Raw genomic sequence first — 8428 nt, forward strand, 5'->3', positions numbered from 1 at the left:
GTCTCTGCCCTTTCCTCCTCTTTCATTCCCCTTCTTTCTTTCTCTTTCTCTCTCTTTGTTGTTCTTCTTTCTCTTTCCCCTTTTCTCTTGGCTTCTTTCTCTTTTCCTCTGTGCCTTTTTTCTTTCTCTTTCTCTTCCCCCCCTTTCTGTTTCTCTTGCTCTTTCTCCTCCCCACTTTTCCTTTCTGTTCTCCTGCTTGCTCCCTCCCCCATTGGCGGTTTTAAACAAGTATTTCCGGACAGGGTGCCAACCCAGGCAGGAGGGTGACGTCACTTGTAGGAGAGAAGGAAACATCGCCTGAGACTCTCCAGCCAATTGAGGAGGGAGTCCAGCCAGGAGCCAGAGAGTCTCACCCGCCTTCCTCTGCCCTCCTCCTTTCTCTTTGCAGCTCAGCCCTCCAGGAGAAGAACAAACCGAACGGGTCGAGGCACAGAGCAGAGCAGAGATTCCTGCCTGGAAATGCCTTCTCCCTCCGTCACAAGCCAAGTCAGCTGCTGAGACCACACAGAAGAGGGAACAGGGCTGGCTTGACCAGCCAGGCATTTGCCCAGGGCGGGGATGGAAAGGGCACCTGCCGCCACCCTGAAAGGGTGGCAGCCTCTCTTCTGCTCAATGCACCCGGTGCTTTCAGAATCCTCTGAGGGACTCCAGGAGGAGCTGCTCCCAGGCTGCTTGCCTGAAGAAGAGGGAAACCCCAGGCGGTGCTGCTTCATTGCTTAAGTGGCAAAAGCAAACTCCAGAACTGCCTGGGAAGGAGCCCTGCTCTGCCCCTCCCCTTGTGCTGTCTTGTCCTGGAACTCCTGTGTCCAGCACTAGCCAATCCCTCCATGGCCTTGGTCTCCCAATGGATTGGCCCTCCCTCCTCTGACTCTGCCACTCTGAGCCACCCAAATGCACTTCTGGAATTGTAAGGCCAGGGAGTGAGCACCACCACAAAATGGCTTCCTTGGGAGAGCCAGTCCCCAAATGGCCACCCTGTGGGGCAGTCACAGAGTGTCAGGAGACCCCAAGTCTATGTCCTCTGATGATGAAGGCACCTATTACCAAATGGGTGCTTCGGCAGTAGGATTGCCAACTCTGGGTTGGGAAATCCTGGAGATTTGGGGAGGGATGGACCTTAATGAGACCCAGTGCCCTAGAGGGCCATTTTGTTCAGGGGAATTGATCTCTGTTGTCTGGATATCAGTTGTAATTGCAGGAGCTCTGCAGGCCACGTGTGGTGCTTTGCAGCCCTGCCTCTCAAGCCCAAAGACGAAGCCAAAAGGGTCTCCTGAAGCACCTCCTGTTCCAGTGGGGTGGAAAACTGTCAGCAGTGGCTCTTGGCTTTGGGGTGGAGGAAATGGGTGGCAGGAGAAACACTGGAGGCACTCTGGCACCCGTAGTTATCTGTGACATCCTTGTTTCATCCCTTTAGGCTCCTCTCTGATGGCACGGGGTGCACATCATTGCTTCTTAGTGCCCTGGCTGTGGGCAGTCAGAGCTCTCCTCACACTGAGGGGTAGTTTATAGGCAGCCATTCAGAAACACCTCTCTTGAATATGGCATCAAATATTAATTTGTAGCACACTGCCTGGCTGGGACTGGATATCAGAGCTGCACTACATACACAAAGGTACACCGTCTGCTCCCAAGCGGGAATGGCAACATGGATGCCAGCCAGATATCACTCTCTAGGACTTACCTGGACCCTTGGATTAGATTCTGTAGGAACAAAAGGGGTGAGTTCCTGATGGCTTCCTCTCCACTCAAAAGAGATGCATGCCATTTGAGATCTCCGAGAATGGTAACTCATTACTACTTCTGTTTTTTAACCTTGCCTTCCCTTCATGCCCACAGACCTCAATTAACAATTCCTAACAGCTGCCCCATTTTGAGAGCATCCCATCTGGTACTAAACGGGTCATTCTGCTGGGATTTCAGGGGAAGGCCAGAAATGAGAACTTGCCTCCAACCTGGTCCCGTACCAGGCAACTCCTGACATCCAACAATGTCCCTCACAAGAATTATTTGTTCCTTTAAGACCAACAAAATTTATTCAAGGTGTGAGCTTTGGAGGACAAGCACTCTTCCTCAGACTAATGAACAACCGTCATGACTGTGGAGATATAAGGCAAAAGCAAATTGTGGCAAATTCATAATAAACTGTGTTATAATATCCAAATTAAGCCATATGATGCCATATAATAATTCTTTGCCAAAACAGTTAATCAGTCTTTTTGAGTTCAGCTGCAGTTCACAAAAACACTGGAGACATAAAACTGACTGTCCATGCTAGGAATTAATGGCAGACTCTTTCCCAAGCGTGGAAACATCCCTGCAAGTGACAAGCTGTGCAGGCAGCTATCTTGTCCTGAGACCAGAGAGTTAAATTTGAAATTACATTGCATAGTACTAACATCATATCACAGTCACATTGTCCCAAATAAAATAAATTAAAAATAAATTTAAAAGATTGTAAGAAATATAAGAGTTGAACAAGGTTAGCATGCATAGTGGGATAAAAAACCTTTGTCCTTGTTGAGTCCAGGGTATGTCATAGTTTTGAGTGTTGTAATAACTTGCATTGCTGCAATTTCCCTTTCTAGTTTGTTCTTGAAGTTCCTATGCAATAAAACGGCTACTTTGAGGTCCCTAATTGAATGTTCTGGAAGGCTGAAGTGTTCCCCTACAGGTTTTTCAGTCCTGTGGTTTTTGATGTCAGACCTGTGTCCGTTAATCCTTTGGCAGAGGGTTTGACCTGTTTGCCCTATGTAGAGAACAGAGGGGCGTTGTTGGCATTTCATGGCATATACAGTGTTAGAAGATGAGCAAGTGAATAAGCTTTTGATGGTGTAGGTGATGCTGTTAGATCCAGTGATTATGTGGCAGCAAAGTTGGCATCTGGGTTTGTTGCAAGCTCTAGTACCAGTGTCCATGTTCACATTAGATGCTGCATTGTTGTGGGTGAGATGTTTGACATTGGGGGGTTGTCTGTGTGCAAGAAAAGGTTCCCCCCCAGAACTTAGGAAAGAGAACTGTCAGTATCCAGCAGAGGTTGTAAATCTCTGATAATGTGCTTTACTGTCTTGAGTTGAGAGCCGTATGTAGTCACTTGTAGGAGAGACCACTAGTGGTGTTTTTTTTATTGTCTCTTTTGGGCCTGTCTTCCAACAGGTTTTCTCCTGGTATCCTTCTGGCTTTATTTTCTGAAATAGTCCTGTCTCCTGAATTTATAGTAAGGGAAATTAGCAGTTCTAGGAGACAATGCCCTGTGAGAGGAGCTATGAGTGAGATTACTCCACTAATGTATATGAAGTGAGTATCTGTTAAAAAATCAGGCAAAGGCAATTCTCAAAAATGAATAAAAAGGATTTCTATTGAAACAAAATGGTCCCTAACATACAGGCACACAAGTAATCTAAATGCATACATGCAGATGAAAAACAAAGAGGTGATCAGGCGTGAAATAGGATAAGTTTGGATCAAAGAAAGTTTATAGTGACCATCCAACGAGTGGAGAAGAGTCCAGAAGGAGAAGATGGGTTTCATGCAAGGAAGAACCAAACCCAAGAACAGGCATGGCTTGTCCCTGTTCTCATTTTATAGCAATACTAGAAATTTAGCCCGCTGTAGGCTGAATAGAGCGGGCGCTAGCTGTTGGACGCTGGGCTCGCGAGTGGGCAGACTCACCGGAGGCAGGCTGGCAGGGAGCGGGAGTGGCCCGGGCGCGCAGCGGGGCGACGGCGGCGATCGAGCAGGTGGGCTGGGGCTGCTGGCGTAGCGGGTCGCCTGTGGAGGAGGTCGCCGGTGGTCTGGGGGGTGAGTCTGCCATCTTGGGGGGAGGCATGGGGTCCTGCGGCCGCGTGCCGATGTGTCTGCGCACAGGGAGCGAGGGCTGGGTGGTGCAGCTGCGGCGGATCGGGTGGGCGGTGGACCGTTTAGGCAGCAGAGAGGCTGGGCGGGGATCTCGGCGTCGGCATTCCGGCCACGGCGGATCAGGTAGGCGGCGGAGCAGCTGGGCGGGGGAGGTGCTCGGTGGCGTAGCGTCTCGCTGGCATTGCCGTGGGCCTGTGAACGGCAGGGCGGCGGCCGGGAGGGTGGGCAGGTTCGGGAAGGTGCGGGGAGCGACAGACGGGGATGTTGAGGGGGGTAATGGGGGAGTGCGGTCGTTGGGAAGGGCAGTCGATGGGCGGCGGGAAAGGAGCTTTCCTGGAGTCCAGCGGCGTGGGGTGTCGTCCCTAGCAGCCATCCTGCGAGGATGGCGGCTCGGGAGGAGTGGAAGGTGTTGGTCCGGCCATTCGGGAGACGGGCCAAGTGGCTAATAGGGAGGCGCGCTTTGCGCGCTTCCCAATTGGCCAGTTGGCCCTGGAGTGCCACTCAGAGGAGCGAATCAGGAGCCGCAAAGCGCGCCCTAACTCCTCCCCAACAGCCCTTACTCCTTTATTTAATCCGCTCCGCAGGAGTGGATTAAAGATTTGTACCTTGGGACCTAGGGGCAGAGCACAGAAGCCTTGTGACAATATGTGACATGATTAACTGAGCAATGTCAAAGAAATGGAGAGTTCATTAATAGGTGAACCAGACTTTGACAAAGAAGCCCGAATGGGCTTATTGGGGAGACCTTCAGAGTAGATGCAATGACTCGGGTGACCTTGAGGTGTTGACCATATCTACATATTGGCTGGGAGGGGTGTCCAGGTCAGGTGGACCCTCTCTTAATGGGAATTTGATGTACCATCAGTTAAAGACAGGAGGAAACTGCTAGAGAGTATTGCCCTATGCCTTTGTTCTTGGGGTTCCAGGGTGGGCAAAGGGGCATCCTGCCCAGCCCTTTCCTTGTGCAGATTATTTGCAACTCTTGTGACAGCCAAGACATTTTTTGGCCTGACTTCACATAGGCCCAGAGTCTGACTTAGATCTTGTTGGAATACAATCAGCAAATTATTTGGTCCAGGTCTACCCTGAAGGGCTGGTGGTTCCGCAATGCAAGGTCCTGGTCATATGCTTAGGAGAGACACCCTGCTGCAGCTCAGGAATTGCAGATTCTACCAAGAAACCAGTTTGTGCTGGTTTCAGCTCTGAGTGACCAGAGCCTTTGTTCCAGGTGGGACCTCCCACTTCCCCTTCTCACTGGAAGAGAAGCTGGGCCCCTTTGTTCCCAGTGGTCACCTTACAGGACTTGTACAGAGTTGCATCAAGTCTCACGGTCTCTTCTCATGGGGGCCTGACTGTTTGTTTGATCTCCTTTGTTTGGAGCAGTATGTAAGAACCGTATTGCCCTAAAACTTGCTAGTTTGTAGGCCCTGAACTGGCAAGAGGCCAGATTAGAGAGCATTACATATTGATGTAAATACATGAGCAAGTGAACGCTATTCTTTTTGCTTCTATTCAATGTTCCTTTGTCTCTTTGAAGTTGCACCTTCAGGACTCTAAGGTGAAACTGCATTCTCTCTAAGTGTGCTAAGTGTGGAATCTCATGCAGTGGGGACGGGCAATCCTCTTTTTTGATATATTTTTGTTCCTCCGCCACAAGATGTGGTGCCACAGTAGAGAGTTACACTTCTGACATGCAAAGCTTTCTGGGTAGACTTCTCTTAGCCCGATCATTCATCATAAAACGGTGGCTTGCAGCATTCCTCGCCCAGCGAAGGGTGCCTCTGGGGTGCATCAGAGGCGTATTGAAATGATGAGGCCTTGTGCCAGTCTTTTTCAACCTTTGGACTGTGGAGGAACCCCTGAAATATTTTTCAGGCTTCCAAGGAACCCCAGAAATGATTCAGAAAAGTGGGTGTTAAAGTAAAATGTGATAGCCTGACGCTCGATCATTTACCGTCTCCATTGTGGAGAAAGAGGCAAGGGCTGTAGGGCAGTGGTCCCCAATCTTTTTATCACCGGGGACCAGTCAACGCTTGACAATTTTTCTGAGGCCCGGGGGGGTGGAGGGGTAGTCTTTTGCCGAGGAACGTCACTGCTGCCACCTGAGCCCCTGCTCCACTTGCTTTCCTGCCGACGCCCCTGACTTCCTGCCACCCACTGGAGGGCGCTGCCAGCAGCAGCTGCGCAGTGCCACGCTGAGGGGGAGCCCCGGCCATGGCGGCCGCTGGAGAGCACCAAAGGTGAGCCGGCGGCAGAGTGGCAGGGCAGCCCACGAGGCAGCAGCTGGGGAGGAGGATGAGGAGGATGAGGAGGATGAGGAGGAGCCACGGCCCAGTACCGACTGATCCATGGACGGGTACCAGTCTCCGGACTGGGGGTTGGGGACCACTGCTGTAGAGCAACAGGGGAAGGGAGCTCCAGGGGCATCTAGCGATGTCAGCAACCATCTGAACTTTTGGGAACAGCCACATACCCCCCCCCCCAGGAGCTATTGGGTTGGGAATTCCTGGTTTATGGGAAGGATCGGTCTGCTCAGACAGAAGGGCTCCTATAAAGCTGTCAGCATTCTGCAGTGCCCCTGAGAGAAAGGCCTTGTGTGTGTGCTTCTCTCTCTCCTTCCATGATATGAAGATGGGATTTGGGCTGCTTCTCCCTGGGTTGTAGACAATTTCTGTGGGTCTGCTTACATTTTATCTCTTTATTTATTTCACCTTTCTCCCCACCAGGGACCCAAAGTGGCCGGCAACAGACTTTTCTCTGTTTTATCCTCACAACCACCCTGTGAGGTCGATCAGGCAGAGAGGGTGCATCTGGCCCAAGCCCTCCCGGTGAGCTTCCATGGCAAAGTGAGGATTCAAACCTGGGTTGCCCAGACCCATGTCTAGCTCTTCAGCTGCTGCGCCATGCTGCCTCTCCAGATGGAAGACGCCAGGGGACCTTCTGTATGACATTCAGATTCTCTGTCGCTGAGCCATGGCCCCTGCGCAAGGGAGAGCCAGAGGGTCCCATGCCCGCCTGCCCCAGCTGTCCTTTGCTGGTGTTCAAAGCCATGAGTTTGAAAAACATCTCCGGAGATCTGAACACTGGAGTCATACTGCTTGGCCCTGATTTGACCTGATTGGATCCTGTTGAACAAGTCTGGCTGCCTTTCCCAGGACTGCAAGGTCTCCAAGGGCCAGGTGCCTTCCAGAGAGATGGGAGAGCTTTGTTAAAAGTTATGCCGCCTGTTCCTTTTATGGGTTAGTGTCAATCTAAGAACATTGATTCCTTGCACCCCAGAGCGTGCAGCAAGAGAGGGAACAGAAGTAGTAGGGCAGGGTGGTTACGGCAGCTGGCTTGGGATTTGGGAGACCCCAGTTCGAATCCCCCCTCTGCTATGGGAGCTCACTGGAGGACCTTGAGCCAGTCCCACACGCGCATCCTCAGCTACCTCACAGGGGTGATGTTGTGAGGATAAGAATGGAGAAGAAGAGAAGACTGTGGATCTCTATTAGAAAGATGGGATGCCGATGAAGGAAATGAAGAAGGGAACGATTGGTAGGGTGGGAGCCAACCAAGGAAGGTTGAGGAATGTCATAAACTTGCCTTGGTCACCCAGTTCCTTGCAGAAATCCTGAACCTTTCCCAGTTAGTCCCCACCGACAAAGGGTTGCCAACTCTGTCTTGAGGGATTCCTGGAGACTTAAGGAAGGGCCTAAAGAGGGTGGCATTTGAGGGAGGGAGCTTGTGGGGGGATACCATAGAATTCCCCCTCAAGGGCATCATTAATTCCAGGGAAAGTGATCTGTCTGATCTGGAGACTGACTGGGATTCCGAAAGAGGTCCAGGCCCACCTGAGGCTGGAGGAGAGCAAGAGGATCACACCTGCATCATCTCAGGGCGCCCCCCATGGGCCAGGCTGCCTAGGGATGCCAACTCCAGGTTGGGAAATATCTGGAGATTTTGGGGGTGGAGCCTGGGAAGGGACCTCAGGAGGACACAAATACCATCCCATTCAACCTCCCGAGCAGCCCTTTTCTCCAGGGGACCTGATCTCTGTAGGCTGCACATCAGCTGTAATTCCAGGGGATCCCCAGGCCTCATCTGGAGGCTGGCAGCCTGATCTATGGTCTGAGTGGCCCCAAACATCTGAAGTTGGCCACAGCTTAAGCCACAGGGACAGGGAGGGAGAGCAGTGCTTCCACCATCCGGCGCAGGAAGAGGAGAACGTGATTTGGCAATAGCACCGAACATGGGGATCCAGGGAGAGGGAGGAATTGGAGTCACAGCCGAAGCATGATGCAGGACACAGACGGGTCACTCCCACTGTGTTCTCTGGTCTTCCAGGGCACAAGAAGGCATTCGAATCTTAGCCTCTCAGATCCTGATGTGCCGCTTTAACTACTACATCACACTGGCTCAAGTTGAACATATAGCATACTTGGTCAATACTCGAATTCTGGAGCATGCTTTTTCTGATGGGGGGGGCACATTAATGTGGCCTACAAGTACAAGGGGCTCATGGGAATTGTAGTCCATGGATATCTGGAGAGTCACCGTTTGGCCACCCCTGAGTTAGCTGTTGTACTATTTC

General features: G+C 51.5%; 1 long non-coding RNA gene across 1 annotated transcript in view; it reads left to right on the top strand.

The window, feature by feature from the left end:
• The window catches only part of LOC143821785 (uncharacterized), a 37434-nt gene extending 29247 nt beyond the window's left edge, over positions 1-8187 (top strand). Inside the window, exon 4 of the long non-coding RNA XR_013225910.1 lies at positions 6582-8187. This is a non-coding gene — a long non-coding RNA (uncharacterized LOC143821785). The remainder of the gene's footprint in view (positions 1-6581) is intronic.
• The last annotated feature ends 241 nt before the right edge of the window (positions 8188-8428 follow it).

This window comes from Paroedura picta, chromosome 12 (genome assembly GCF_049243985.1).
Source record: "Paroedura picta isolate Pp20150507F chromosome 12, Ppicta_v3.0, whole genome shotgun sequence".
Taxonomy (NCBI): Eukaryota; Metazoa; Chordata; class Lepidosauria; order Squamata; family Gekkonidae; genus Paroedura; species Paroedura picta.